Here is a 27,501-nt window from a genome sequence, read left to right as displayed (position 1 = left end):
TTTATTTACAGGAGCCCAGAACTGTACACAGTACTCCATGTGTGGTCTGACTAGCGATTTGTAAAGTGGTAGGACTATGTTCTTATCACGGGCATCTCTGCCCCTTTTGATGCAACCCATTTTCTTATTGGCCTTGATAGCAGCTGCATGACACTGGTTTTTGCAGCTTAGTTTGCCGTGTATTAAAATTCCTAGATCCTTTTTCATGTCAGTGTTACCGAGTGTTTTACCATTTAGTATGTACGGGTGACTTGCATTATTCCTTCCTATGTGCATAACTTTACATTTGTCAGTGTTAAACCTCATCTGCCACTTATCTACCCAAGCCTCCAATCTATCCAGATCCCTCTGTAGTAGTATACTGTCCTCTTCGGTGTTAATTACTTTACACAGTTCAGTGTCATCTGCGAAAATTTATACTTTACTATGCAAGCCTTCTACAATATCATTAATAAATATATTGAAGAGAATAGGGCCCAATACTGACTCCTGAGGTACCCCACTAGTGACAGTGACTCAATCTGAGTGTGTACTGTTAATAACCACCCTCTGTTTTCTATCATTGAGCCAGTTACTTACCCTGGTGGCGTACTACTCAGACAACATCATTCCCAGCAGCAGCCTGGGAGTCCAAGATGCATCCAGACATCCTCCCCATGCTTTTTCCAAACTATTTTGGAACTATTTTGGCCCTTTAAATGGGGTTTTCCAGTTAAACTCATTGTGCATCTTAATGGTTCATCCCATGTTCTCCTCACTCCCAAGGAAGCTGCAAATCTAACTAAAACATTCTCTACTACACTCTCCAGAGGCTTCTGACATCCCTCCAATTGAGAAAAGCCATCCACTGTTTCCCCTGAGTGGACAGTAATGCGCTCTCCTAAATCTTCTAGCTCATCTCTTAAGTTTAGAACCGATATAGGGGATAAGGAGTTTAAAATCAAAGGAGGCATTTCTTGTGAATGCGCCAGAGTAATCTAATCTACGTACTGGAAGGTCCATGTGGATTAAAGTACGTGGGTCGAACATTAAGGAAACAGAAAACAAGGATTGGTGAACATGTCCATAATATAAAAAAAGGGTTAGATACAAATAGTGTTTTAGCCCATTTAAAAAAAAAAAACATCATGGAAAGAACACTAGAGGTTTGAGATTTATGTGAGTGGAGTTTGTGAGAAATAGATGGAGAGGGGGAGACCCAGTCAAATTTATTGATTTGAAAGAAGCAGAATTGATTTTTAATATGCAACCCTTACAGCCCAAGGGCTTTAATATAGCATGGGATATCAAGGTTGTCTGCATACAGTAACAGTGTGTACCTCGGCAATAAAATGGCTGATAGAGAAGTTAGAACCACTAGGTGAACTAATGGACACAGCAGCATTACAGGTAGATCAGGGAGGTAACTAATGTAGGAGGACATCTGCATATGAGGTGAGGAGAGTGTTGAAGGCAAGCCAGATCGGAGGAGGTTTTAAACATGGGATAAAAATGGTCTACATACGTGAGCCATGAGAATATGTTTTCACTGTGATTTGTTTTAATAATGATGAAATTTTTTTAATATTGTTAGTTTGTGATTGTTGCAGAGCAATATATTTATACATACATTTTTTTTAACCGCAATAACTGGAAGTGACATAGGATTTGATGGGATTTAAATACCGCCCATATGGATAGACAAACTATGTGAAGCCCCAGAAGAAGCGGAGCGAAACCCGGGTCGGGCAAGTTTATATTACTTGTGCTGTTCAAGCATTTTTATATAAATTATTAAAAAAAAATTCTCTTTGCGTGAAGCCTCTGGTGTTTTGGTCTGTGCTATGTCCATGCTTTTCTTTTGAAGACGTAACGCATGGAGGTCTTGGCCATTTGTGACTGCAAGCCATCTCTAATTTAACAGCAATGGGTTGGTGGTTGGAAGAAATCTTCCAAAGGAGAGGATTGTGACGTCTCTGGAGGACGTAGTCCTTGTTGAGAAAGAGAAGCTATCTGTTCCAAGGGGCTCATGCCTGTCCTGGACTCCGTCTCCACCTGCAAGAATGGATCCCTTATAATCTGCAGGGACTTTAACTTAGACATGGATCTCATTCTCAATAAATTATGCCATGTAATTAAATCTGGCGATTATAAAAATAAAGAAATATTTCATAGAGAGGAGTTGTTTCAACGCTTTGAGGATTGTTCATGCCTCAGAGATCGACTACTCCTTTTATTCCAATCCTCACAATTCAAATTCTCGGATAGATTTCTTCCTAGTGGATACATGTCTTCTACAAAGAATGGCGGACTCCAGGATTAGCCTGATAACATGGTCTGACCACGCCACAATATCAATCACTATTCAAGAAACATATAATCTACAACACTCATCCCCTTGGAGTCTAAATAACCCTCTACTCTCTAATAAACATTACAAATATTTGATTTCTACAGCTTTAGTAGATTATTTTTCACATAATGCAAATGGAAAAGTTAACACCTCCACAGTATGGTGGGACCACAAGGCGGTAATGAGGGGTCTATATATTAAATACTCCACTTTGGGAAAAAAAAGAAAAGATTAGCTAAAATTGAGAAACTACATAAAAGACTTAGAGAATTGGAACAAGCCAATCAATCCTCCCCTTCTATTAAACTTGCCAATGATCTCAAAAACACAAGACATAAGATTTACCTTCTTATGCAAAATAATTTTGAATGCCACCTTGGACAATCTAAGGCCCAATTCTATAGATGGGGTAATAAAACTTTCAAACTACTAGCTCATGGAATTAAAACAAGATCAGCCCGCTCGTGAATCCCTTACTTATGGTTATCTTAAAAGACCAGTTCCCACATTGACCACAACCCTGATCTGGCTGCAAAGTCCTGCCCAACACACAACCATCATTGGAGTCCTTTCCCTCCCTTCAACTTTTATCACACAGTGATATAGCGGGATCCTTAGCTCCTCTACCCATTCTTTGATCTGTATCTGCCCTGACTGACACTGTTGCTGCCCCCACAGCCAATACCGTAGCCACAGATGTCACTATTATTACCACCAATACAGCTATGCATGGGATCTCCTGCCTCCTCCTGCTCTCACACAAGTCCCCAACAGGAAGACTCTCTTGACGAACTGCTGTAGGGCATGGTGGCTGTTTTTGACACTTCTTAGGAAAAAGGAAGGCTTCCCACAAAGAAGGGGCAATGAAAACAGACAGGACTCCAGTGATAGCCTTCTCTGAGGCTGCAAGGAGAAGGAGCAGGAGGAATGCTGTGAACCTTGACTCCAAGGCACGATGTTAGACTCAGAAGCCACTGGCATATCATCTTACTGTAACTGAGAGGAGGAGTGAGCCATTCAATCCACAATCTCATACTGTTTCTCCTTAAAGACAATGTTGTGCCTTTCCAAAGCCAGCAGGGACATCCGCGACCTACTACTACTACTACTAATATTTCTAGCCAGACAGCTGGTGCTTCAACTCCCACATTGTGGCTATGGGAGAACAAGACCTGACCCTGGGTCTTTCATTTGACCAACCCTTCCATATTCATGACATTTTTGGGCCTAATTTACTCAGTTGCACAAAGTATGGAACAGTTAGCAATTCTGTTTTCTGGAGCTTAAAAACAGAGAGGTGCTATGTAATATGCTCCCCTTTCCACAAACACACTGAAAACTACTACAGACAATTGACTTTTGAAATAATGCGGTGTTGGCGTTTTGGACCTGTAATGTCTTCTGTGTGTTCAAATATGCAAATTGAGAAACCAGATTTCTCAATGTGCTTGAAACACATTTCAGACTAGTATTTATCTTGTTTTCAAATGCTACCTTCTGTATTATAAGACACAAGTTTCACACTTGTATTCTGTATTGCTATATACTGTAACTTGAATTGTCTGGAGATGTCCTGACCCAGATTTCGGGCTAGTCTTTCATGTTTTAAATAAAAGCGTGCAGAAAGTGACGCACAGGAATGGTGCAAACAAAGGAAGAGGTGCTCTCAGTAAAAAAGGAATCACCCTTCCTTTTAAAAGTAAATGATATATGAATAAAATACTGGGCACTCTCCAAATATATGTACCTCACAGTTTATTGAAAATTAGAAGCAAACAATTCATAAAACACACATGATCTTATAATAATTAATAAAACATATAGATAAAAATATATATAGAAAAGTTTGATAAAATATAAATGAGTTATAAAAAATATGTCAAGAGCCCTGGGTATTGATATACTCCAATCTAAGGGGATGAAATAGCTAGATATAAATGTCCATTCCACTTTGATGGTTAAAGTCTATACAGTCTTTGCAGGAAAACGAAATCCACAGTAATAATGTCCTTTAAGCAGGAGACAGAAAAGCAGCTGGTGAATAGCAGTGATTGATATGTGCGGCGTCCCGCTGTTACTCACTGTTACGTTGCTATACAGGATTCTGCTGCTATGCCAAAGCCTTTAAGGGTTAATAGATAGGATCGGTATTTCCTTCGGTCCTTTCCCCACACTGTCTTTTAAAACGCCGCTCTATAGATGTGAGCTCCGGCGCTTATTACGTTCATCGGCTCCTTTTTCAGCGCTGGACGAGCGTCATACGTCCCTCTGGTGAATCTATGTCGGATGCGCCTTGGATCTCCGATTTTGACAGGGTTAACTTGGGGTGTACGTGGTCCTTTGGCTGGCAAGTTCAATGTCCATAGGGGGGTCCCCCCTATGGACATTGAACTTGCCAGCCAAAGGACCACGTACACCCCAAGTTAACCCTGTCAAAATCGGAGATCCAAGGCGCATCCGACATAGATTCACCAGAGGGACGTATGACGCTCGTCCAGCGCTGAAAAAGGAGCCGATGAACGTAATAAGCGCCGGAGCTCACATCTATAGAGCGGCGTTTTAAAAGACAGTGTGGGGAAAGGACCGAAGGAAATACCGATCCTATCTATTAACCCTTAAAGGCTTTGGCATAGCAGCAGAATCCTGTATAGCAACGTAACAGTGAGTAACAGCGGGACGCCGCACATATCAATCACTGCTATTCACCAGCTGCTTTTCTGTCTCCTGCTTAAAGGACATTATTACTGTGGATTTCATCTTTCATGTTTTAACTCACCAATTTCAAATGCTACCCTCTGTATTTTAAGACACACATTGCACACTTCTGTATTGCTATATAACTTGAGCTGCCTGGAGATTCCCTGACAAAGATTTTGGACTAGTATTTCACATTATCCCTCAGAGATTTAAAAAACTACCCTCTGTATGATAGACACACATATATTGCTATTGTCCCAAATCTCCTCCCAAAAATGGAACTGTCAGGAGATTCCTTGACATCGATTTTGGATTAGTAGTTATCATGTTTTCACTTGGATTTAAAACGCTACCCTCTGTACTGTAAGACACACATATATTGCTATTTTCCTAAACCTCTCAATTTTTGAACTGTCTGGAGATGCCCTGACACAGATTTCAGGTGCTTTCACTGAGATTTCAGATGCATTCTATCCTCTGGATGGTAAAACACGTGTTTTACAGTTTTGAGCTTATTCCCTCCCACATTTTTTTTTATTTCTGTTAAAATGGGGGGGGGGGGGGTTCTTGCAGGTTGCTGCTTTTGAAGTTCTGCTGCAGCTGTGTTATAAAGCAGTAATTGCAGCTAGGAGGCACTGCCAGGCACACGCAGCCTCAGCTCCTCACTTCACACTCCCTGGATGACACCTTCCCTGCCTTTACCTATTCTACACAAGTATTATTCTTTCTAGCCTTTGTCTTCACTGTAAAAAACAAAATAGAAGCTTGATTGTGGCTGTACACTGTTTCTGTCAGACCCTACTACACTCATCTACTCTCATTTAGAGACTAACACAAAATGACATTCTGCACCTCCTTGCCTTCTGCACCACTGATTGGCTCATCCAGGCTGTCTTTTGGCATGTGAGTCAATCAGGGCAAGCCTAATTTTACTGTATTCATTTGAGACAAAACTGAAAAACTTTGAGTTCATATGCCGGCCAACATTTTGTGAAGTTCATAACAAACCTAGTTAGTTATGAATTGATCCTCTCATCTCTAATAGGGAACTTAGATTGTGAGCCCCATTGGGGACAGTATGATGATAATGTTTGTAAAGTGATGAGGAATATGTCTGAGATATATAAGTGAGCAAAATAAATACAGCAGAACCAACAAATATGTGATTTAATGCATGGTGTATGATGTGCACCACCTACTTCACAAATCAAAGACGGACATTTTGGCATAGCTTGACAATGCAAAGTAGTAGGGGTGGGTTATAATATAGTGATTTTAGGCAGAGCCCATAATTTAAGAGTAACAATATTCTTGAGGAATAATTCATGAGGCTACAAGGACTAACATTTGGCAAGTAGCAAGGAAGGAAAAAAATGTGAAATCTAATATTTAAATCCATAGATATCTTTCCTTTAGATCTAGTGAAGAGCTGGGTCACTTTTGTGAACTTTATCATTAGTTAGAAAATATAGGCATGTGACATTATTTAAAAGCAGAGCAGATCTACATTACTTTATTTCCAGGTATTAAAATACATCTTGGGTCCTGCAAACGTTAAATGAAAAGACAAAGTGGAAGAGGAGATGGCATTGTGGGTGAAAGGCTATGGTTTAATTTGATAAAGTAGGCTAAAATTAGGGCACGGTATATGACAGTTCCCCATTATTTTTGATTCATTAACTTAGTTTTAAGGAACACTTTTAACATTGATGTTTTTCCATATCCTTTTTCTTGACACAGGATTGTTCTGTTAACAGAAAATGAAGGAAGCAAAATGTCAAAAAGAGCAAGGATTATCTTAACCTTGTGCTGCACTGATCAGAACTCAAGTTTTAAGTCAATCATAGTAAAACTTGTTCAGAATTAACTGATCATTCAGTCTCCCAGAATGCCATCCTTTAGAGTGAGAGCTGTTAGAGGATTAAAGGTACATTTGGATTTAATGAGTCCAATCATTAAAGGCTGACCATAGTCTATTGAAATGAGGCAGCATATGTGTAATTACTTTGACATCAGAAGGAGCTTTAATAGAAATTTAGAAAGTTGTTCTGTTATTAGCTATCTCCCTTATTTTTCCATGATATTTCATTTTAACTAGACCAACGTGCTAATAAAGCTATTTCTTTACTGCAGGTACTTGCGTTGTATCTTTGTTCTCTGTGAAAACCATTTTTTTAATGAGATGAGCAGTCTTGTTATTTAACTATATCTAGATATTCCATCTATCGTAGTAATCCACTTGTGTAAAAATAGCAACAAAAAAACCCCACAAAGAACAACCTCCATATGTGTTATTTGCACTCTCCAAACAGTTATTTGCACAAATTTCTTTTGTGTAATACTGACTTTTAAAATATACATAATTTGAGTTGAATGTGTCATTGTTTGCTGCTTTTGTTATGTACATGTTAATAATTATGATATTGCTGCACATTTTACCTGGGGAGTTGTGCAGGCAATATCCACAGCTGAATGCAAAATCAGGCATGTGGACAATATCTTACAAATCACATCTACATACGGCAGATTTTCTCCACATGGATATTGACCTATAGTCTGAATATTCTAAATCTATAGCATGTCAACTCTTTCTTGTGGCTTTTCAATGCAGATTTCCACCTTTTCACCTATGCACCCCTCCAGATAACTCAAATTAAGTCAAATGGTAAAACATATGGTGATAGATAAATAGCAAAAATAGATATATTGTAAAGTGGCTCACCAATTTAGCAATATGGAGTTAGGTGTTCTGTCATCGGCACACCCAGAGGCCGTAAATTGAATTATAGATAAATAGGTAGATAGATAGATAGATAGTGTTTCTTCTGATAGCAAGGAGAATATTTCATATATAATGAATTAGCTAAGTTTGTGAGTTCTGAGTACAACAGCATATTAAGAGGCAGCAATGGCAAATTATACATACTTTGTATGGAGTGAGGATCTGCATAGTAGATGATATGTAGGTAGATAGATATAGATAGAAACAGATACCGGATAGATAGAAACAGATTGATAGACAGATAGATAGATAGATAGATAGATAGATAGATAGATAATAGACTGACTAGATAGATAGAAAGATACATAGACAGACAGATAGATAGATAGATAGATAGATAGATAGATAGATAGATAGACTATGTCTATTTGAAAGCAAGAAGAATACCTAATATATAATGAATTAGCTAAGTGTATGAGCTCTAAGTACAACAGCATATAAAAGACAGCAATGGTAAATTAGATAGATAGATACTAAGTAAAAAGAAAATGAATGATAGATAATACATTGACTAGATAGTATATAGACAGTTTTTCTTTTGGTGACAAGAATAATATCTAATATATAATGAATTAGCTAAGTGTATGAGTTCTAAGTACAACAGCATATTAAGAGACAGCAATGGCAAATTATGCATGCTTCATAAGAAGTGAGGATGTGCAGTGGAGCTAGAGTCCCTTTATACTCCTGGGACTAATTCTCCTTGCAACCACAAAACATTTTATTTTTATCACTGAAACGAACACATGCTGGCAAAGAATTCTGCATATTAATTATTTCATTTGCAAACATTTCCAAACTGCAAAGCGAAACATGCAAGGATGTAATTTAGTTATACAGTTGCACAGTAGTCTTTGTTTTTCCACCTTAATGAATCCAGTAACTGAAAGGTTAATCAACATACAGTAAAGAGGCATTTTCACATTACTGAGAGAGAGTTGGATATTTTCTTAGCATGCAGAGCTGTGATTAAGCTTTTCACAGTAAAGGGATTAGTAAAATGATCTTATGTTAATTCATTCTACAATATTTTAGGATTCTTTGTTGCATTTTTTAATCGTACTTTTAGACACAATTTTTATTTTACCATTGCTTTACATTTTATGCATTTATATTTGATTGTGCTGTTTTGGCTAATGCCTTCCTTGCAGGCGTTAAATCAGGATGTCAACATGACTGAATACTGTAACATAGATGCCGTGTGACAGGTCTAAAAGAATCAGCTACAAATTGATTACCGAGTTGCATGGTTCCCCAGATATTCAATGGAGAAACAAATTGTTCTCTGATATTTTTTTAGACCAATTTGGCAAACAAATGTGTATTCATTAGTCTTTTAATGAAGACACTTTCCCAGTAATAGCATCTCAAATGTCTGGAACTCTCCCCACAATTTAGCCTAATTAACAATATGTTAAATGTACAAATATATTTTTTATGCTTTAGCTTGACAAGGAATTATAGCCATGTGCTACACAAGTCTGTAATAAGTTGAGTTATCTAGTGTATATGTTTATGGATAGTATACCCTACTAAATAGGTGTTAACAAAAAAAAATACAGCCCTACATGTAATACTGAGCCTAAAAATAGTGCAAGATTTATCACATCACATACAGTGGATCTGGTAGGAATGAGGTTGTTTTATCCAATAAATCTAATGCAGTTATTTTAGGTTTGCTCCAGTTTTTCAAAAATAAGACTTTAAAAGAATTCCCTAGTGTGCTCACATGCAGGATATATTTTGAAAGCTTTTTACACAATGTTAAATGTAAGATGTTGCAACTTAGATAGATAGATAGATCTATCTAGGCAGAACAGGGGCAGAACTACCTCCGTAGTAGCCATAATCATTAATTGTGTATGTGTACTGGCAGAAGAGTCCTGTCATCCATTATGGCCTGGATCTAATTTCCCGACCTGTGTTTTCTCAGCAGGTGTAACACAGAGACATTATCGCTCTTGCCAGGCTGAGTAGGAGAAGGCTTGTGCAGAGGATCATCCTCCAGCCTGTACTCAGCCTATGCACTCACCAACTCATCTCCGCAGGCGCTATAATCGGCTATAGCTGCCCCCTTTTAGTTCAGCTATAGCGGTCCATAAACGAGGATAAACTGTAATAAACAGTAGTAGTAGATTTTTACAATGCAGAAAAGACCGTGTTGAAAACACATTTGGTTTCACCATGATTTCTCTGATTTTGTGATGTGGTTAATGGCCATGGAGTCTATATAAGTGAAATACATTTATGTTACATTTTAACCTGGAAAAAATTCATGACAAATAATCAAATCACAAAACCGCAGCAAACTCAGTAAAACTGTGTGCGGTAGTAAAGACCTTTTTTAATGCAATTTTGACAATGTGCTTAAAGGTTTGATCTGAATATACCCTTACACAGCTGACAGTAAAATATAAACCTAATACACAAGTCTGAAGGCATCTCAATCAATGGATGGTGCATGCAGTGGTTAGAACAATCATAACATGCACCATTCGGCTCTGATATTCCCTCAAGATTCATTAACTTCAGTGAGTGGATCTGCAAGAAAAACAGACAGGACCTGGACATCATCTGTGAGTGGTCTGTATAAAAATGTGTCCATGTCTGCAGGTCGAAACACAAACAATTGCAATATCACTTATCTGAATAAGCTGCACCTCTTGCTAGGTTATACAGTTACCTTTACTCTGTGGCTGCTTCATCTTTGTTTTTAGTTCTATTAAGGAGTTTTACTGCTTTGATGTCAATGTGTGGATGATGGAAGAATCTGCTATGTGACATGCAGAGAAATCCTCTCTGCTAGTTGGTAGTCTACATATGAGTCATATAATAGCTTCCCCTTTCTCCTCACCCACTGCTCTGATGTCTCTTTATTACTTGCTTTTGTTAAAGGGGTTGTTTCACTTCAGCAACGTTAATACAAGGCCCTTATTAATGTGTTGTGATTGTCCATATTGCCTCCTTTGCTGGCTTGATTCATTTTTCCATCACATTATACACTACTCATATCTTGGAGGCACGACCACCTGCAATCCAGCAGTGGTGGCTGCGCTTGCACACAATAGGAAAAGGTGTTGGCCTTGACTAGCAGCAGAAGAATAGGGGTTGCAGGGTTAGTTACTGGGGTGGGAAACATAAAAAAATGTGTTACTATCTATCTTGATCAGTCTAGCTACTGTATATCTATTTATCCTTAACACCAGTTTAGCTGTGATAAAAAATTTATAACTTTTCATTTTTAAACAGTGTTTACACAGTTTTTCATTCAGATTGCATATGACAGCTGTTCTGAAATAGCACATATGCACTAGGTTAATAATGTATTGCTGCAGTAGTCATGTAGGTGCTTGATACAGCTAATAAAAATTGCAAATGCTAATATGAATTAAAGGGGTTGTCTGGGTTCAGAGCTGAACCCGGACATACCTCCTTTTTCACCCAGGCAGCCCCCCCTAACTTGAACATTGAGGCAGTTCATGCTCCGATGCTCTCCTTTGCCCTGCGCTTAATACTTTTTATTTTTCACTTTGAGCCCCTTTAAACCATAGCCACTTCACATGTCGTCGTAGGCCAAGTAGGAAGCCTGTACTCATGTTTGCACTTGTGCTTCTCCTCATCTTATTAGAAGTAAAATAAGTTGATCCATAGCTACAAAGGTAGCTGGCAAATTGGATGGCTGGCAAATTGGACAGAAATATAATACTTTTCTAGACGCATCCCTATTTATTTCTAGGGGCTTAGACTGATAAATTAAATGACAGTATATTAAAATTATGGTGTAGTTGTTTTAAGGGGTTGTCCAAGATAATTAAACATTGTAGACAAAGCAGTGCCAAACAGTCACAAACTTTCACACACACTGCCTTTGTGAAAAATTGTGTTACTTTTTGAGTATTTTACAGAACCACTTTTTTTTTTCTTCTAATAAATCTTTATTACAATTTTTTCAATTCTTACAAAATTTTCACAAAACATGCATAATTACATAAGTTAGTTACACAGATAAATTTTTACACAACATCTTGTATCTACATAAGTACATAGGTTAGTTACATATATCTATTCCCCCCCCCCCCTTCCCTCCCATAGTTAGTCGGTTGCCAAAAAAAAGAAAAAAAAAAGGAAGAAAATAAATGTTCTCATATTTCCGTCCTCCCTCCACTGCCCCTCTCCTCCAGGTCCAGGGCCGTCTTTAATATTGATTGGACCCCGGGCAAAAATTTACTTGGGCCCCCTGGATCCCGCCTTCCCACACCTTAGCATGCAATCACGCCCTCCACCACAACACACACACAAAAAATCCACATATCTGGTAGAGTCCAGTGAATGACTGTAAATACTTCTAGTTCTGAAGACCCCAGCGGCTCAGGATCAGCGCTCTGGGCAGCTGGGCTCAGGCTGGAAGTGGGCACCGCTCTGCAGGAAGGAGACCAGGGCTCGGCTCACCCTAGTGTTACAGTGCACCCCAGCACCCCACAGTATGCAGTATAGCACCCTATAGTATACAGCACCACACAGTATTCAGTATAGCACCCCACACTATACAGTACCCCACAGTATATAGTAGAGCAGTATAGCAGCCCACAGTATACAGCACCCCACAGTATGCAGTATAGCACCATATAGTATACAGCACCACACAGTATGCAGTATAGCACCCCACACTATACAGTACCCCACAGTATATAGTAGAGCAGTATAGCAGCCCACAGTATACAGCACCTCACGGTATACAACACCTCACTGTATACAGCACCCCAAACTATACACGATACAGCCCCCCACACTATACAGTACAGCAGTATAGCACTCCCTCCCCCACACTATACCGTCCCCCCACACTATACAGCCCACCACACAGTATACAGGCCTCCACACAGTATACAGGCCACCCCCCCCCCCCAGTATACAGCCCACCACACAATATACAGCCCATTAAACAATATATAGCCCACCACACAGTATACAGCCCACCACACAATATACAGCCCACCACACAATATACAGTAGTTTACAGTATATTAACATAACAGCCCCTGTCACCTTTTTCTGATGTAATCTTTACACAAAAAAGCTCCACAGTTAACTTCTGTAGGACCTGTGATGACCTCATAGCCATGTGACCAGTAATTGCTAGGTTACTGGTCACATGGTAATGATGTCATTAAGGTCCTAGAGCAAAACTCATTAAGGTCCTAGAATTAAGTTAACACAGTACGATCATGATGCCTGTGTAGCCGACAGCCTGACACCCGGGGCAGTAGCTAGCAGGGCTCAAGAGGCAGCTGCCTTGGGCCACCCAGGAGCAACTGGGCCCAGGGCAGCTGCCCCTTTTGCCCCTTGGTAAAGACGGCCCTGTCCAGGTCCCTCAATTTTTATTTATTTAGCCATCTCCGCCACAGCCTGGCAAATCTATGTTTTTTCTTCAATCCGGTCGAGCAGAACTCCTCACTAGCTATCGACATCCTTGCGCGATTTTCCCATTCTTTAACCGTGGGGGCCTCACTCCCCCCCAGTGCCCAACTATACATCTTCTTGCTTGGAACAGTAGTTTGGTTGCAATCTCCCTATGTTGAGACCCTTCCACACCATCCAGCACCCCTAGGATGCATTCCTCAAAATGTCTGGGCACTGTAAACTGATGGTATTCCTCTATTTTTTCAATTATTTTTTGCCCAGTAGTTTTGAATTTTTATACATGACCATAAAATATGTATATCGTCCACCCCTATCTCTCCGCACTTTTGACAGGAAAAAACTTTAGTGCTATAGTACTTCATTAGCTTTTTAGGAGAGTAGTAGAGACAATACATTATATTAAACTGGATTATTTTATAGGAGAAATTCCTAGAAACCTTAATTTTTGCCTGTATAACTGAGTCCCAAAAGTCTTCCCGTACAGGTTCTAAAGTACCCTGCCATTTATGAGTAAGATTGTCCATTGCTCTTCTATTATTTTTTTAATGCGACAGCCATTGGTATATTCTTGATATCATTTTCTTGCCAGGTCTTAACTTAATAATATTTTCCAAAGGCTGTGGCAAGGTAACTATTTTCGTGCCTTTCCCTATCATCTTATACAATGCATGTTTTAGTTGTAAGTAATAGAGTCCCAGCCCTATATCTCTCAGTTGGTATTTACTTTTTAACTCTTCATAAGGTATTATATCCCCCGCCTCCCATACCTGACCCAGTTTGTATATCCCATATTTCCACCAGATCTTCTGCTCGATTAATTCTAACTCTGTGAGGCTAGTATTGTCCCATAGTATGGTGTCTACATGTAACCCGGTTTGGGACCATAGTTCCTTTACCATCTTCCAGCTCTTGGCCATCAAGAGAGTCAAAGGTCTATAATTGCCTCCCTGTTGGGCAAGAATACCCGTTTCCGTAACTTGAAAAATATTATATTTCTCCATTCTTTTGTTTATCCCTACTATTAGATTTTTGTAATTTTGCGAGTTGCTCCATGTTATCATATTTTTTATAATCCCTGCCATAAAGAAGAGCCCCAAATCTGGTACAGACAGTCCACCCTCCCTCTCTGAAATAGTCAGTATCTGTGCCTTTATCCTCGCTTTTTTTCCTCACCATATTAAATCAGACAATAAGCTAGCTAAGTATCTTTTAGGAATTATCGCAGGTGTACTCCACAGAATGTAATTTAGGGAGGGCAGTACACACATCTTGACCAGTGAGATGCGTCCCGCCATCGACATGTACAGTCTTTTCCATATCCCTATTTTCTTCTTTATTTCCAGAATTTTCGGGATCACATTTAGTCTAACATAATCATTGCGATCCGAAGTAATCTGAATTCCCAAATATTTAACGAGTTCATTCATCATCTTAATTTCCAACTGGCCTGGTCTAAAGTTGTTCAGAGGGTCAATCGGAATGCATGCCGATTTGGACCAGTTTATCCTGAGTCCTGCATGTCTACCGAATTGTTTGAATACCTGAAATATCCTGTTTAACCACTTCAGCCCCGCTAGCTGAAACCCCCTTCATGACCAGAGCACTTTTTACACTTCGGCACTACACTACTTTCACCGTTTATCACTCGGTCATGCAACTTACCACCCAAATGAATTTTACCTCCTTTTCTTCCCACTAATAGAGCTTTCATTTGGTGGTATTTTATTGCTGCTGACATTTTTACTTTTTTTGTTATTAATTGAAATGTAACGATTTTTTTGCAAAAAAATGACATTTTTTACTTTTAGCTGTAAAATTTTGCAAAAAAACGACATCCATATATAAATGTTTTGCTAAATTTATAGTTCTACATGTCTTTGATAAAAAAAAAAATGTTTGGGCAAAAAAAAATGGTTTGGGTAAAAGTTATAGCGTTTACAAACTATGGTACAAAAATGTGAATTTCCGCTTTCTGAAGCAGCTCTGACTTTCTGAGCACCTGTCATGTTTCCTGAGGTTCTACAATGCCCAAACAGTAGAAAAACCCCACAAATGACCCCATTTCGGAAAGTAGACACCCTAAGGTATTCGCTGATGGGCATAGTAAGTTCATAGAACTTTTTATTTTTTGTCACAAGTTAGCGGAAAATGATGATGATTTTTTATTTTAATTTTTTTCTTACAAAGTCTCATATTCCACTAACTTGCGACAAAAAATAAAAAATTCTAGGAACTCGCCATGCCCCTCACGGAATACCTTGGGGTGTCTTCTTTCCAAAATGGGGTCACTTGTGGCGTAGTTATACTGCCCTGGCAATTTAGGGGCCCAAATGTGTGAGAAGAACTTTGCAATCGAAATGTGTAAAAAATGACCGGTGAAATCCGAAAGGTGCACTTTGGAATATGTGCCCCTTTGCCCACCTTGGCTGCAAAAAAGTGTCACACATCTGGTATCGCCGTACTCAGGAGAAGTTGGGGAATGTGTTTTGGGGTGTCATTTTACATATACCCATGCTGGGTGAGAGAAATATCTTGGCAAAAGACAACTTTTCCAATTTTTTTATACAAAGTTGGCATTTGACCAAGATATTTTTCTCACCCAGCATGGGTATATGTAAAATGACACCCCAAAACACATTTCCCAACTTCTCCTGAGTACGGCGATACCAGATGTGTGACACTTTTTTGCAGCCAAGGTGGGCAAAGGGGCATATATTCCAAAGTGCACCTTTCGGATTTCGCAGGCCATTTTTTACAGATTTTGATTGCAAGGTACTTCTCACACATTTGGGCCCCTAAATTGCCAGGGCAGTATAACTACGCCACAAGTGACCCCATTTTGGAAAGAAGACACCCCAAGGTATTCCGTGAGGGGCACGGCGAGTTCCTAGAATTTCTTATTTTTTGTCGCAAGTTAGTGGAATATGAGACTTTGTAAGGAAAAAAGAAAAAAAAAGAAAAATCATCATTTTCCGCTAACTTGTGACAAAAAATAAAAATTTCTAGGAACTCGCCGTGCCCCTTACGGAATACCTTGGGGTGTCTTCTTTCCAAAATGGGGTCACTTGTGGCGTAGTTATACTGCCCTGGCAATTTAGGGGCCCAAATGTGTAAGAAGTACCTTGCAATCAAAATCTGTAAAAAATGGCCTGTGAAATCCGAAAGGTGCACTTTGGAATATGTGCCCCTTTGCCCACCTTGGCTGCAAAAAAGTGTGACAAATCTGGTATCGCCGTACTCAGGAGAAGTTGGGGAATGTGTTTTGGGGTGCCATTTTACATATAACCATGCTGGGTGAGAGAAATATCTTGGCAAAAGATAACTTTTCCAATTTTTTTATACAAAGTTGGCATTTGACCAAGATATTTTTCTCACCCAGCATGGGTATATGTAAAATGACACCCCAAAACACATTCCCCAACTTCTCCTGAGTACGGCGATACCAGATGTGTGACACTTTTTTGCAGCCTAGATGCGCAAAGATGCCCAAATTCCTTTTAGGAGGGCATTTTTAGACATTTGGATCCCAGACTTCTTCTCACACTTTCGGGCCCCTAAAAAGCCAGGGCAGTATAAATACCCCACATGTGACCCCACTTTGGAAAGAAGACACCCCAAGGTATTCAATGAGGGGCCTGGCGAGTTCCTAGAAATTTTTATTTTTTTTGCATAAGTTAGCGGATATTGTTTTTTTTTGTTTTTTTCTCACAAAGTCTCACTTTCCGCTAACTTAGGACAAAAATTTCAATCTTTCATGGACTCAATATGCCCCTCACGGAATACCTTGGGGTGTCTTCTTTCCGAAATGGGGTCACATGTGGGGTATTTATACTGCCCTGGCTTTTTAGGGGCCCTAAAGCGTGAGAAGAAGTCTGGAATATAAATGTCTAAAAATGTTTACGCATTTGGATTCCGTGAGGGGTATGGTGAGTTCATGTGAGATTTTATTTTTTGACACAAGTTAGTGGAATATGAGACTTAGTAAGAAAAAACAAAAACAAACAAAACATTTCCGCTAACTTGGGCCAAAAAAATGTCTGAATGGAGCCTGACAGGGGGGTGATCAATGACAGGGGAGTGATCAATGACAGGGGGGTGATCAATGACAGGGGGGTGATCACCCATATAGACTCCCTGATCAACCCCCTTTCATTGATCACCCCCCTGTAAGGCTCCATTCAGACGTCCGTATGATTTTTACGGATCCATGGATACATGGATCGGATCCACAAAACACATGCGGACGTCTGAATGGAGCCTTACAGGGGGGTTATCAATGACAGGGGGTGATCAGGGTGATCACCCCCCTGTCACTGATCACCCCCCCTGTAAGGCTCCATTCAGACGTCCGCATGATTTTTACGGATCCATGGATACATGGATCGGATCCACAAAACACATGCGGACGTCTGAATGGAGCCTTACAGGGGGGTTATCAATGACAGGGGGTGATCAGGGTGATCACCCCCCTGTCACTGATCACCCCCCCTGTAAGGCTCCATTCAGACGTCCGCATGATTTTTACGGATCCATGGATACATGGATCGGATCCACAAAACACATGCGGACGTCTGAATGGAGCCTTACAGGGGGGTGATCAATGACAGGGGGGTAATCACGCATATAGACTCCCTGATCACCCCCCTGTCACTGATCACCCCCCCTGTAAGGCTCCATTCAGACGTCCGTATGATTTTTACGGATCCATGGATACATGGATCGGATCCGCAAAACACATGCGGACGTCTGAATGGAGCCTTACAGGGGGTGATCAATGACAGGGGGGTGATCAGGGAGTGTATATGGGTGATCACCCGCCTGTCATTGATCACCCCCTGTAAAGCTCCATTCAGACGTCCGCATGTGTTTTGCAGATCCGATCCATGTATCCATGGATCCGTAAAAATCATGCGGACGTCTGAATGAAGCCTTACAGGGGGGTGATCAATGACAGGGGGTGATCAGGGAGTGTATATGGGTGATCACCCGCCTGTCATTGATCACCCCCCTGTAAGGCTCCATTCAGACGTCCGCATGTGTTTTGCGGATCCGATCCATGTATCCATGGATCCGTAAAAATCATGCGGACGTCTGAATGGAGCCTTACAGGGGGGTGATCAATGACAGGGGGGTGATCAATGACAGGGGGTGATCAGGGAGTGTATATGGGTGATCACCCGCCTGTCATTGATCACCCCCCTGTAAGGCTCCATTCAGACGTCCGCATGTGTTTTGCGGATCCGATCCATGTATCCGTGGATCCGTAAAAATCATACGGACGTCTGAACGGAGCCTGACAGGGGGGTGATCAATGACAGGGGGGTGATCAATGACAGGGGGGTGATCAGGGAGTTTATATGGGGTGATCAGGGGTTCATAAAGGGTTAATAAGTGACGGGGGGGGGTGTAGTGTAGTGTAGTGTTTGGTGCGACTTTACTGACCTACCTGTGTCCTCTGGTGGTCGATCCTAACAAAAGGGACCACCAGAGGACCAGGTAGGAGGTATATTAGACGCTGTTATCAAAACAGCGTCTAATATACCTGTTAGGGGTTAAAAAATTCGGATCTCCAGCCTGCCAGCAAGCGATCGCCGCTGGCAGGCTGGAGATCCACTCGCTTACCTTCCGTTCCTGTGAGCGCGCGCGCCTGTGTGCGCGCGTTCACAGGAAATCTCGCGTCTCGCGAGATGACGCGTATATGCGTCCAGGAGGAGTAAAGCAACCACCTCCCGGACGCATATCTGCGTACAGCGGTCGGGAGGTGGTTAATGATCCATGTGAACCTACAAACAGCATGATGTCATCCGCATTCAAGGCAATATTTTCCTCGTGGGTACCATATCTGAACCCCACAATTCCTGGATCCTGTCTGATCATATCTGCAAGTGGTTCAATAGCTATGGCAAAGAGCAGAGGGGACAGGGGACATCCCTGTCTAACCCCCCTGCCGATTGTTACGCTGTCTGAATGTTCGCCATTTACAATCACCCTTGCAGAGATTTCCGTATACAACAGTTTTACCCATGTGAAAAAGCAATCACCAAATCCCATTTTTTTTATTGTGTTAAATAGGAAGGGCCATTCTATAGTGTCAAAAGCCTTTGAGGCATCTATAGTTACAATCAGCCGTTCTCCGCAGTTTGTGGGTTCAAACTGGGTGTTCACAAAATATCTTATAATATTCTCTGTGGTAGTCCTGCCCAACATGAATCCCGCCTGATCCTCATGCACAATCAGCCAAATCACCTTCCTAAGTCTTTTTGCCAAGACCTTGGCTAATATTTTATTATCTGTAGTGATCCGTGAAATGGGACGATACTAATCCATCAGGGCCGGGTCCTTCCCTGGCTTTAGAACAAGTGTGATCAAGGCTTCCCGCATAGAATCTGGCAATTTCCCCACTTGCTTCGCAGACTCCCAAACTATAAGCAGTTTCGGAATTAATATTTCTTTATATTGTGCATACACCTCAAATGGGATGCCATCTATGCCGGGAGCCTTGTTCTTTACTATCCCATTTAGCATCTCATACACGTCTAGAAGGGTTAAGGGAGCTTCCAGAGACTTGCATTGATCAGTTGTTAACCTCAGGATAATAATTTGTTCCAGAAACTGTTGCATTTGCTCTGAGTTTTTTTTAACTTACTTCTGTATATATCTGCAAAATTTTTGGGGAGAAGTTCTATTTTAGCTGTTTTCTCTGTATTTTTATGTCCCATTTCATCTATTATACAATGGATATATTTATTCTTTTTTTATTTGGGTTGCTACCAAGGCTGCTAGTTTTTTGAGTATTTTACTCACCACTTACCACGTTTTAAATTGGCAAGCAGTGAGTGGCCCTCACATTTATTATAATGTACCTCTTAATAATTTTGGTACATCTAATGTAAGCAAGGGAGAAATCAAGACCTACATTTTTCAAATGTCCACCTGTATACTCACTCGTTTATCCAGTGTCATTCTCTGACCCAGTACTCCTGTTGTTGTTTGTTTGCCTGAATATGGTACATAGCCACTGTAGCCAGTCACTGTCCCCTACAGTAATGACAACTATGCTGATTTCAGCAATGTGTGTCACCCATGAGCTAAAAGTAAGTTGTCATGAAATAGCCTTATACTCATCACAGTTAAGGCCTGGGAAAGAGTCATGGGTACCAGAGAAGAGTCATGGCTATTAATGACCTTGTATTTTCACAGTTTACTGCAAATTATTGGCATTTTTTTCCTTAGTTTTCTCCCTAGCAGAGAACTGTCAGTCATCAGTGGGTGGACAGGAAGAGCAGAAGATCCTGAATAAACAAGACTCTTCTCATGCATCTATGACTCTGTTCCAGGACCTGGCCGCAATAATTACAGAGCTGCTTCTCACCAATCATTTACTTTTAGCTTGTGAGCAACACATTACTGAAATCAGCGTCTCTCACTATTTTGTGCAGCTATCAATGAGCACAGGTTAAAGTTGATGACGGGTTCCCTTTAAGAAAAAGACATATGATTCAGAATAATCTCTGTATTTTTTGTGCATATTTTAATAAATTTATTGTAAAGGACATCCTAGATGGTGCATTCAATTTTTTATACATTCTTAGTTCTTATAGAACCTCTTTTCATAGATTTATATACTTGCACACTAAACTCAACTATTTGTGTATTAAAAAATATTTATTTATGCAGTGCTAACATCCTTCTTTGGACTAAATACTTCATGTTGACTGTCTTTAGATGGATTGCACAGAACTGAGAGCGATAATTGATTTGTTTTGCAAATTACTACTATGTAGTAGCAACTGGCAACCATTACTGATTTGGCCAGAAAGGTAGCTATCTTTAAAAACTGACCCAAGGAGACTTGTAAAATGTTATAGAAGCATTGCCTATTGTATAATACCAATACACAGTCCTTTATGTTGGAGGTAGATAACTTATAGTGTACAGTAGGAGAAGTTTTTTTCTTATCTGACAAGTCATAGTACATCCTTACTGACTAAATTTATTACATAATCTGAGACCACGAGCAACTTGTTACTCTCAGTGACTATAAGATCTCTGACAGGGGTGTAGCTATAGGGGAGGTAGCAGTCACTACTGGGCCCAGGAGCATGGGGGGCCCAAAAGACCCATGTACCATATAAGAAGACACCTGTTTTATAGAAAGTGCATGCTGGAGGGAAGGGGTCAGGTCAAGAATTTGGCATGGTGGGTGGGGGGGGGTGCAGTTTACATTTTTGCCTCAGGCAGCAGGAAGGCTATGTGCTTCCCTGCCCCTGGCCACAAAGCACTGAGGGAAGGGGGGCCCAAACTGAACTCTTGCACCAGGGCCCATGAGCCTTTAGCTACGCCCCTGATCTCTGATATCTGCAATGTGCACCCAGTTTCTGGTCAAAAATCTCAGAGATCTAGCACTTAAGTAAAGTTCTTTATTTAGGGATACAAAACACCTTTTATATAAATAAAAAGAAACAGGGTCTTGACTATTTATGCATACATGGTTCTGGTTCGGGATAGCTAAGAATTCTGTCCCTTCCAATTTGCGGCAAGTGGAGATAACTGGCATGTCAACAAATAGGAGCCATTGCAGAATCCTCCCACATGACCTGATAAGATTTTTGAGGTTTCATGTGGCTAAAAAACCTTCCTCTCAGTCTGGCCTGGATGCCACTCCCATAGGTCGCAGATTGAACATTTGATCATCTGCAGATCTTTGTGCATTTGCATGGGTTTCCTCCCAGTACTCCGGTTTCCTCTGACATTCCAAAGACATTCTAATAGGGAGTTTAAATTGTAGGCTCCACGAGTAAAGATAAATAGAGATGAGCAAACTTTTGAAAAATTTGATTTGGCAGTTTTGAAGCATATGAAAAATCAGATTTGTTGCAAATCAAAGTTTTTTTTTACCAAATTCTACTAATGATTATGTCTGTAAAGTGCTGCAAAATATATTCACCCTATATAAGTAAATAAAATAAATATAAGGGGAAAAAAAATTGTACATTTAAACAGTTAACTTTTTTCTTAGCTACTCTATGGAATTTGGACAAATGATTGTTTAATAAATTACCTAATATACCACAATGCTCCTGTATTACAGTATGCTATGCTAACAGGCAGCATATTAGGCACTGCCTCTGGCTCACACACATGACCGGCCTGGGAGCCTTTGTTAGGCCTTATAGAAACCCTTCATATTGAAAGAATGTCAATGAAATATCACCCTTTGACGTAATCTAAGTGTACAACATGTCATGCCAAGGGGTTAAAGCTTTCTCTTTTGTGTCTAGTGCCTTCTTATGAGGTTTTACTGATTGATTATTTTTACAGGCTAAGAAAGCAAATACTGTATATATTTTGACTGAAAAGGAGTGTTTTGGAAATAAAGAGTAAATATAGGTCCAACACTGTCCTACCATCCAAAATGAAAGTAGAAACTTTCTTCTGAACTAGTTCAAAAATGACTACCCATTATGGCCCATTCACACAACCATATGGCTACCGTGCCCGTGTTGCGGGTCTTCAAAACACCAGCGATGAGCGGCAGGGGCAATATTCGAATTTGCGATATTTTGCAAATATTTAGCGAATATTCGTCATACATTCGCGAATTCGCGAATTCATGATCTCCAGTTATTATTTTCTTGTTTGCGAAAATCAGCAATCAAAAAATTTGCGATACCAAAAATTTGTGATACCAAAAATTTGCGATCAACACTACTCCTAAAGTCAAAGATATTGCAGCCTTCTCATTGGCCCACAAGCAAGAAGCAGTGAGGGATCATGGGTACTGATGAAAAAAAATATAGCATATTCGCGATTACGAAGATATAGCACTATATTGTAGATATTCGCAAATTCTCGAAGTGCCAATGTTCGCGATAAAAAATTGGGATTAGAATATTAACGATCAACACTACAAACATTGGTAATGGCCATATGAAGTTGAATGGACTTGAATGGGTCCACGATCCACAAGTTACAGAAAAATATATCATGTCCGAACGGAAACACTTGGAAGCTCTTCCGCTATTTGCGGTCTGCAACATGGGCACGGTGGCCATACAGTCGTATGAATGGGCCCTTAAACGGCTGGTACTATTACCTTGTGGCAATGCTACAACTACCAAGCTAGGGTGGATTGGGAGCCCCCAGATTGCTTCACATACACACGTTTAGTAGATGCTTAACATGGATTTCTCATTTGGCCCTTAATAGACTCATCTAGCCTCCTCCAATGTGCCTGTTGTACTATGTTAACCCTGATTATACTGTTTACATAGCTTAGCCTCTTTGACTATGCTGTCTTGCTCATGATCAGATAAGCAGGCATCTTCTTACATTTTCTGTGTGTGGCGACAGGACGTGGAAGCAATGGTGAGTTGGGACCCAGTAAGAGTTGGAAGGAAAGCACTCTAAACCTTCTCCTAAAAAATATTTTCTGCTGGATAACACCTTTAAATAGTGTACATTATACTTTTTGGGAATAGTAACATATTTAATTTTGTGTGATATTAGAATTTCCTTGAGAAGAATACAGTTTTGGTATAAAACAAAAATGTTATCCCTCCCTTCAAAAACAGAAAATATGAAAACCGAATTTTACCAAAGATAACATTTTCTTAAGACTGCTTGACATTTATATGTAAGCCCAAAGTCTTTTGGATCAAGCAACTGAATGAGGAAATGCACCACATGCTGTTCCTTTTAGATAAAAATATAAAACACTGAGTAAATGTCTCATTGATAACATCTAACTCCTCTGCACAAAGTTGGTCATTTAAGAACAGATATATGCCACATTTTGGTGTATATCTGCCGCCGATTGGGGTGCAAAGTTTATTTGCTCCGCAATCTGAAACTTTTTCCCTTTTTCCGCCACTCCTGCCAGGCTTAAAAAAGGGGGCATGGCGTGAGTGTAGAAAATGGTCTAATGGTCTACTCCAGCAAGTGAACTGGCATAGATTTAGACAGGTATAAAGTCCTCCTAAGTTATGTAGAGGCCAGTGCCTCTACATAACTTAGGCAGATGAACCGACAGCACAGTAGAAATGAAGACTGCAATCTAAATAGCTGGTCTTCATAAAAATCCCCCATAATGTCTTGTTTAGTTGCACAGTCTGAGTCACATTATGGATGAGTTATTTGAGCTGCAATAAAATCCTTTAGCACGACTTTTTCCTTCTGGCTGTGGCAATGGTTGCAACCAATAATTCTGTGGATATACAGTACATACACTGTTTACTCTGTTATTTTATGTGATGAAGGCATGATATATAAACAAGTTCTTCAATATTTGCATATATGGAACATATTTATATAAATTTTGTGGATCATTTACTGTACTGAAATATATCTAAATTAGGCGTCTTTCAGTAGCAGATGGCGTCGCTAGCTGCGACTTTTCCCCCACGCCAGGTCTGAAATTGTGGACGGGAAAGGGGGCGGGCTGGCAGGCCCGTCTCATTCACAATTTTCTATGCCTGTTTTAGACATAGAAAAACATTTAAATTTAAGACAGCTCGGAAGCTGTCTTACATTTAGAACTGGCGCTGGATGAGCCGAAGTTATGAAGAGACCTTTGTAGTGGTTACCCCCGTAGCGTAGAGGGGTTTCCACCACTGGAGGGTGTCCTTTTCCCGATTGTTGAGGAGTCATCCAGTAGTGATCCAAGGGAAGAAGTGCTAGTGCAAGAAGAAGTGCTAGTGCAAGAAGTGCAAGTGCTAGTGTGATAGCTGTATATTTGTTACCCCCAATAAGAGACAATATGTCTGTAAAGGTTCTCATTTATCCGGGTCATGGTATATCTGTAAAGAATAAATCAAGGCAACTGGACTTACTGTAGATTTCTTGGAAAGGTTTCACTCGTTCTTCCAACGAGCTATACCACATGCTGGGTATAATGACCAGATGTTGATGCAGTTACATATTTATTCCCAGAATTCTTGTACAGTCACTCAGAATTGAGAAAGCTCATTGGAAGAACGAGTGAAACGTTTTCAAGAAATCTACAGTAAGTCCAGTTGCCTTGATTTATTCTTTACAGATAATAAGAGACAAGACTCTAGATTGAGGGTGAAGAAGAACTCTCTTTGATGGTGAAAGCTCAGCCTTTTATGCAGTAACACAAACTACAGCAACCAATCAATATACAGTAAAAGATAATGCACTCATAAACAGGGGCTTGGTCACATAGCTTACAAGTAGACACTGATTCTTTACCCAGACAATAGACCAGAGTGTTATCTTGTGTATTGTAATTAAGTAGGTCAGTCTTAAGGTTAGAGTACACTGACTGTCTGGAAGTGTGTCTACACCTATGTCCCTGATACACATAGATGTCTTCTCCATTGTTAAAAGTAGGTATCCAAGGTCCTGGCTAAAAAACATCTTTAACTTTAAACAGGGGGATCTGTTACATGGCTCTCTCTTTGTGGAACAATCCAGCAGACCCGGTTTGATCCTTTTCGGGTCAACTGGAGGCTGCCTGGACGACAGATCAAGGACTGAGTTCAATCTGGCGGGACAGCCCCTCAGCGTTACCGTTCTGTTTCCCGGGTGTGGTACTTATTGTTAAAGTTATATGGCTGTAGTGCCAGGCTCTATCTCAATAATCGTCCGTCTCCGGCCACCCTGTTTAACCAAACTAAGGGGTTGTGGTCAGTGACTAATGTGAATTCTCGCCTATACAAGTAGGGGGTGAGTTTCTTCAGTGCCTACACTAAAGCCAAACACTCCTTTTCAACTGTCACATAGCTCACTTCCCGGGGCAATAGTTTGCGGCTGATGTAGGCGACCGGGTGCTCTGCTCCATCCTCTCCCACTTGGCTTAGAAATGCCCCCAGTCCGAACATGGAAGCGTCTGTGTTGACGGTAAAACGTTTGTTAGGGATTGGGGCAGCCAACACAGGAACATGCACAAGAGCATCTTTCAAGGCTTGGAAAGCAGTGTCACAGGTGAGAGACCACAGGACCTATCAGGGAAGGTTCTTTTTTGTGAGGTCACTCAGGGGCTTAACTAGGGTGCTGTATTCTGGTACAAACTGTCTGCAATACCCTGCTGTCCCCAGGAAGGCCAGGACCTGGGTCTTGGTCCGGGTTGTGGGCCAGTTAGCGACAGCTTCTATATTGGTGGGCTCTGGCCGCTGCTGCCCACACCCGACCCGGTGGCCCAAATACTGGACTGCCGACATGCCTATATGACATTTGTCTGGTTTCAGAGTCAGGCCAGCCGTCCGAATCTGATCCAGCACTGCCCCCACATGCCTCAAGTGCTCCCCCCACGACTTGCTATAGATCGTAATGTCATCCAGGTACGCACAACCAAAATCCCGGAAGCCATCAAGGAGTCTATCCACCAAGCGTTGGAACGTGGCTGGGGTGTTTTTCATCCCAAATGGCATGACCCTAAATTGGTACAAGCCAAACAGGGTGACAAAAGCAGACTTGGGGATATCCTTCTCGGCCAGGGGAATCTGCCAGTACCCCTTACAGAGGTCAATGGTGGTCAGATATCGTCCCCTGGCAATGCAATCCAATAACTCATCCACTCAGTGCATGGGGTGGACAACTGTCACGGTCTTGTCATTTAGCCGATAATCCACACAGAACCGGGTAGTCCCATCCTACTTTGGTACCAAGACTGCTGGGGATGCCCAGGGACCATCGGAGGGCTCAATTACTCTTAACCTCAACATTTCCTGTATCTCCTCCCTCATGCCGGCTCTGACGGCTTCAGGTATATGGTATGGGGGTTGCCTAATCGGTGCCTGGCCTTGGGTTTATACGGTTTTTGGGAGAACGTGTGGCTCTTACTGGCTATTAAGCAGTTTATCTGCTCCCTCTCGGTGGCCGTCAGTGGGTCCCCTAGTTTTATTTGACTAAGGGGATTGGTCTGTAGCTGTCTACTCAAGAGGTCAGGTAACGGTAAGCTGTCTGGATCATCAGTGGCTGGGGAGCAGATGGCAGCTATGTCCTCGGGTCTTTCTTGATATGCTTTTGATATCCCCAAAATATAGGAGACCACAAGAACATTTTATAATGTAGATGACATTAATATTTACATATAAAGTGCAGTAAGAGGATGATCAAATCTGTCACATCTAGTTACATTGGAGCACTGCATACATTGGAGGAAGGGAAATGTGCCATTTTTCCGTGGTGCGATGAATGTTTGTCTAGGGATCTTGGTTGCATTCCCTATGTCAGCACGGACAAGTTTATCACATAAGGAGGGTTATTTATTATTGCAGATCATGGGTGGGTTCTTAAATTCCTG

Source organism: Bufo gargarizans, chromosome 1 (genome assembly GCF_014858855.1).
Source record: "Bufo gargarizans isolate SCDJY-AF-19 chromosome 1, ASM1485885v1, whole genome shotgun sequence".
Classification (NCBI taxonomy): domain Eukaryota; kingdom Metazoa; phylum Chordata; class Amphibia; order Anura; family Bufonidae; genus Bufo; species Bufo gargarizans.
Note: the sequence above shows the minus strand (reverse complement) of the source record.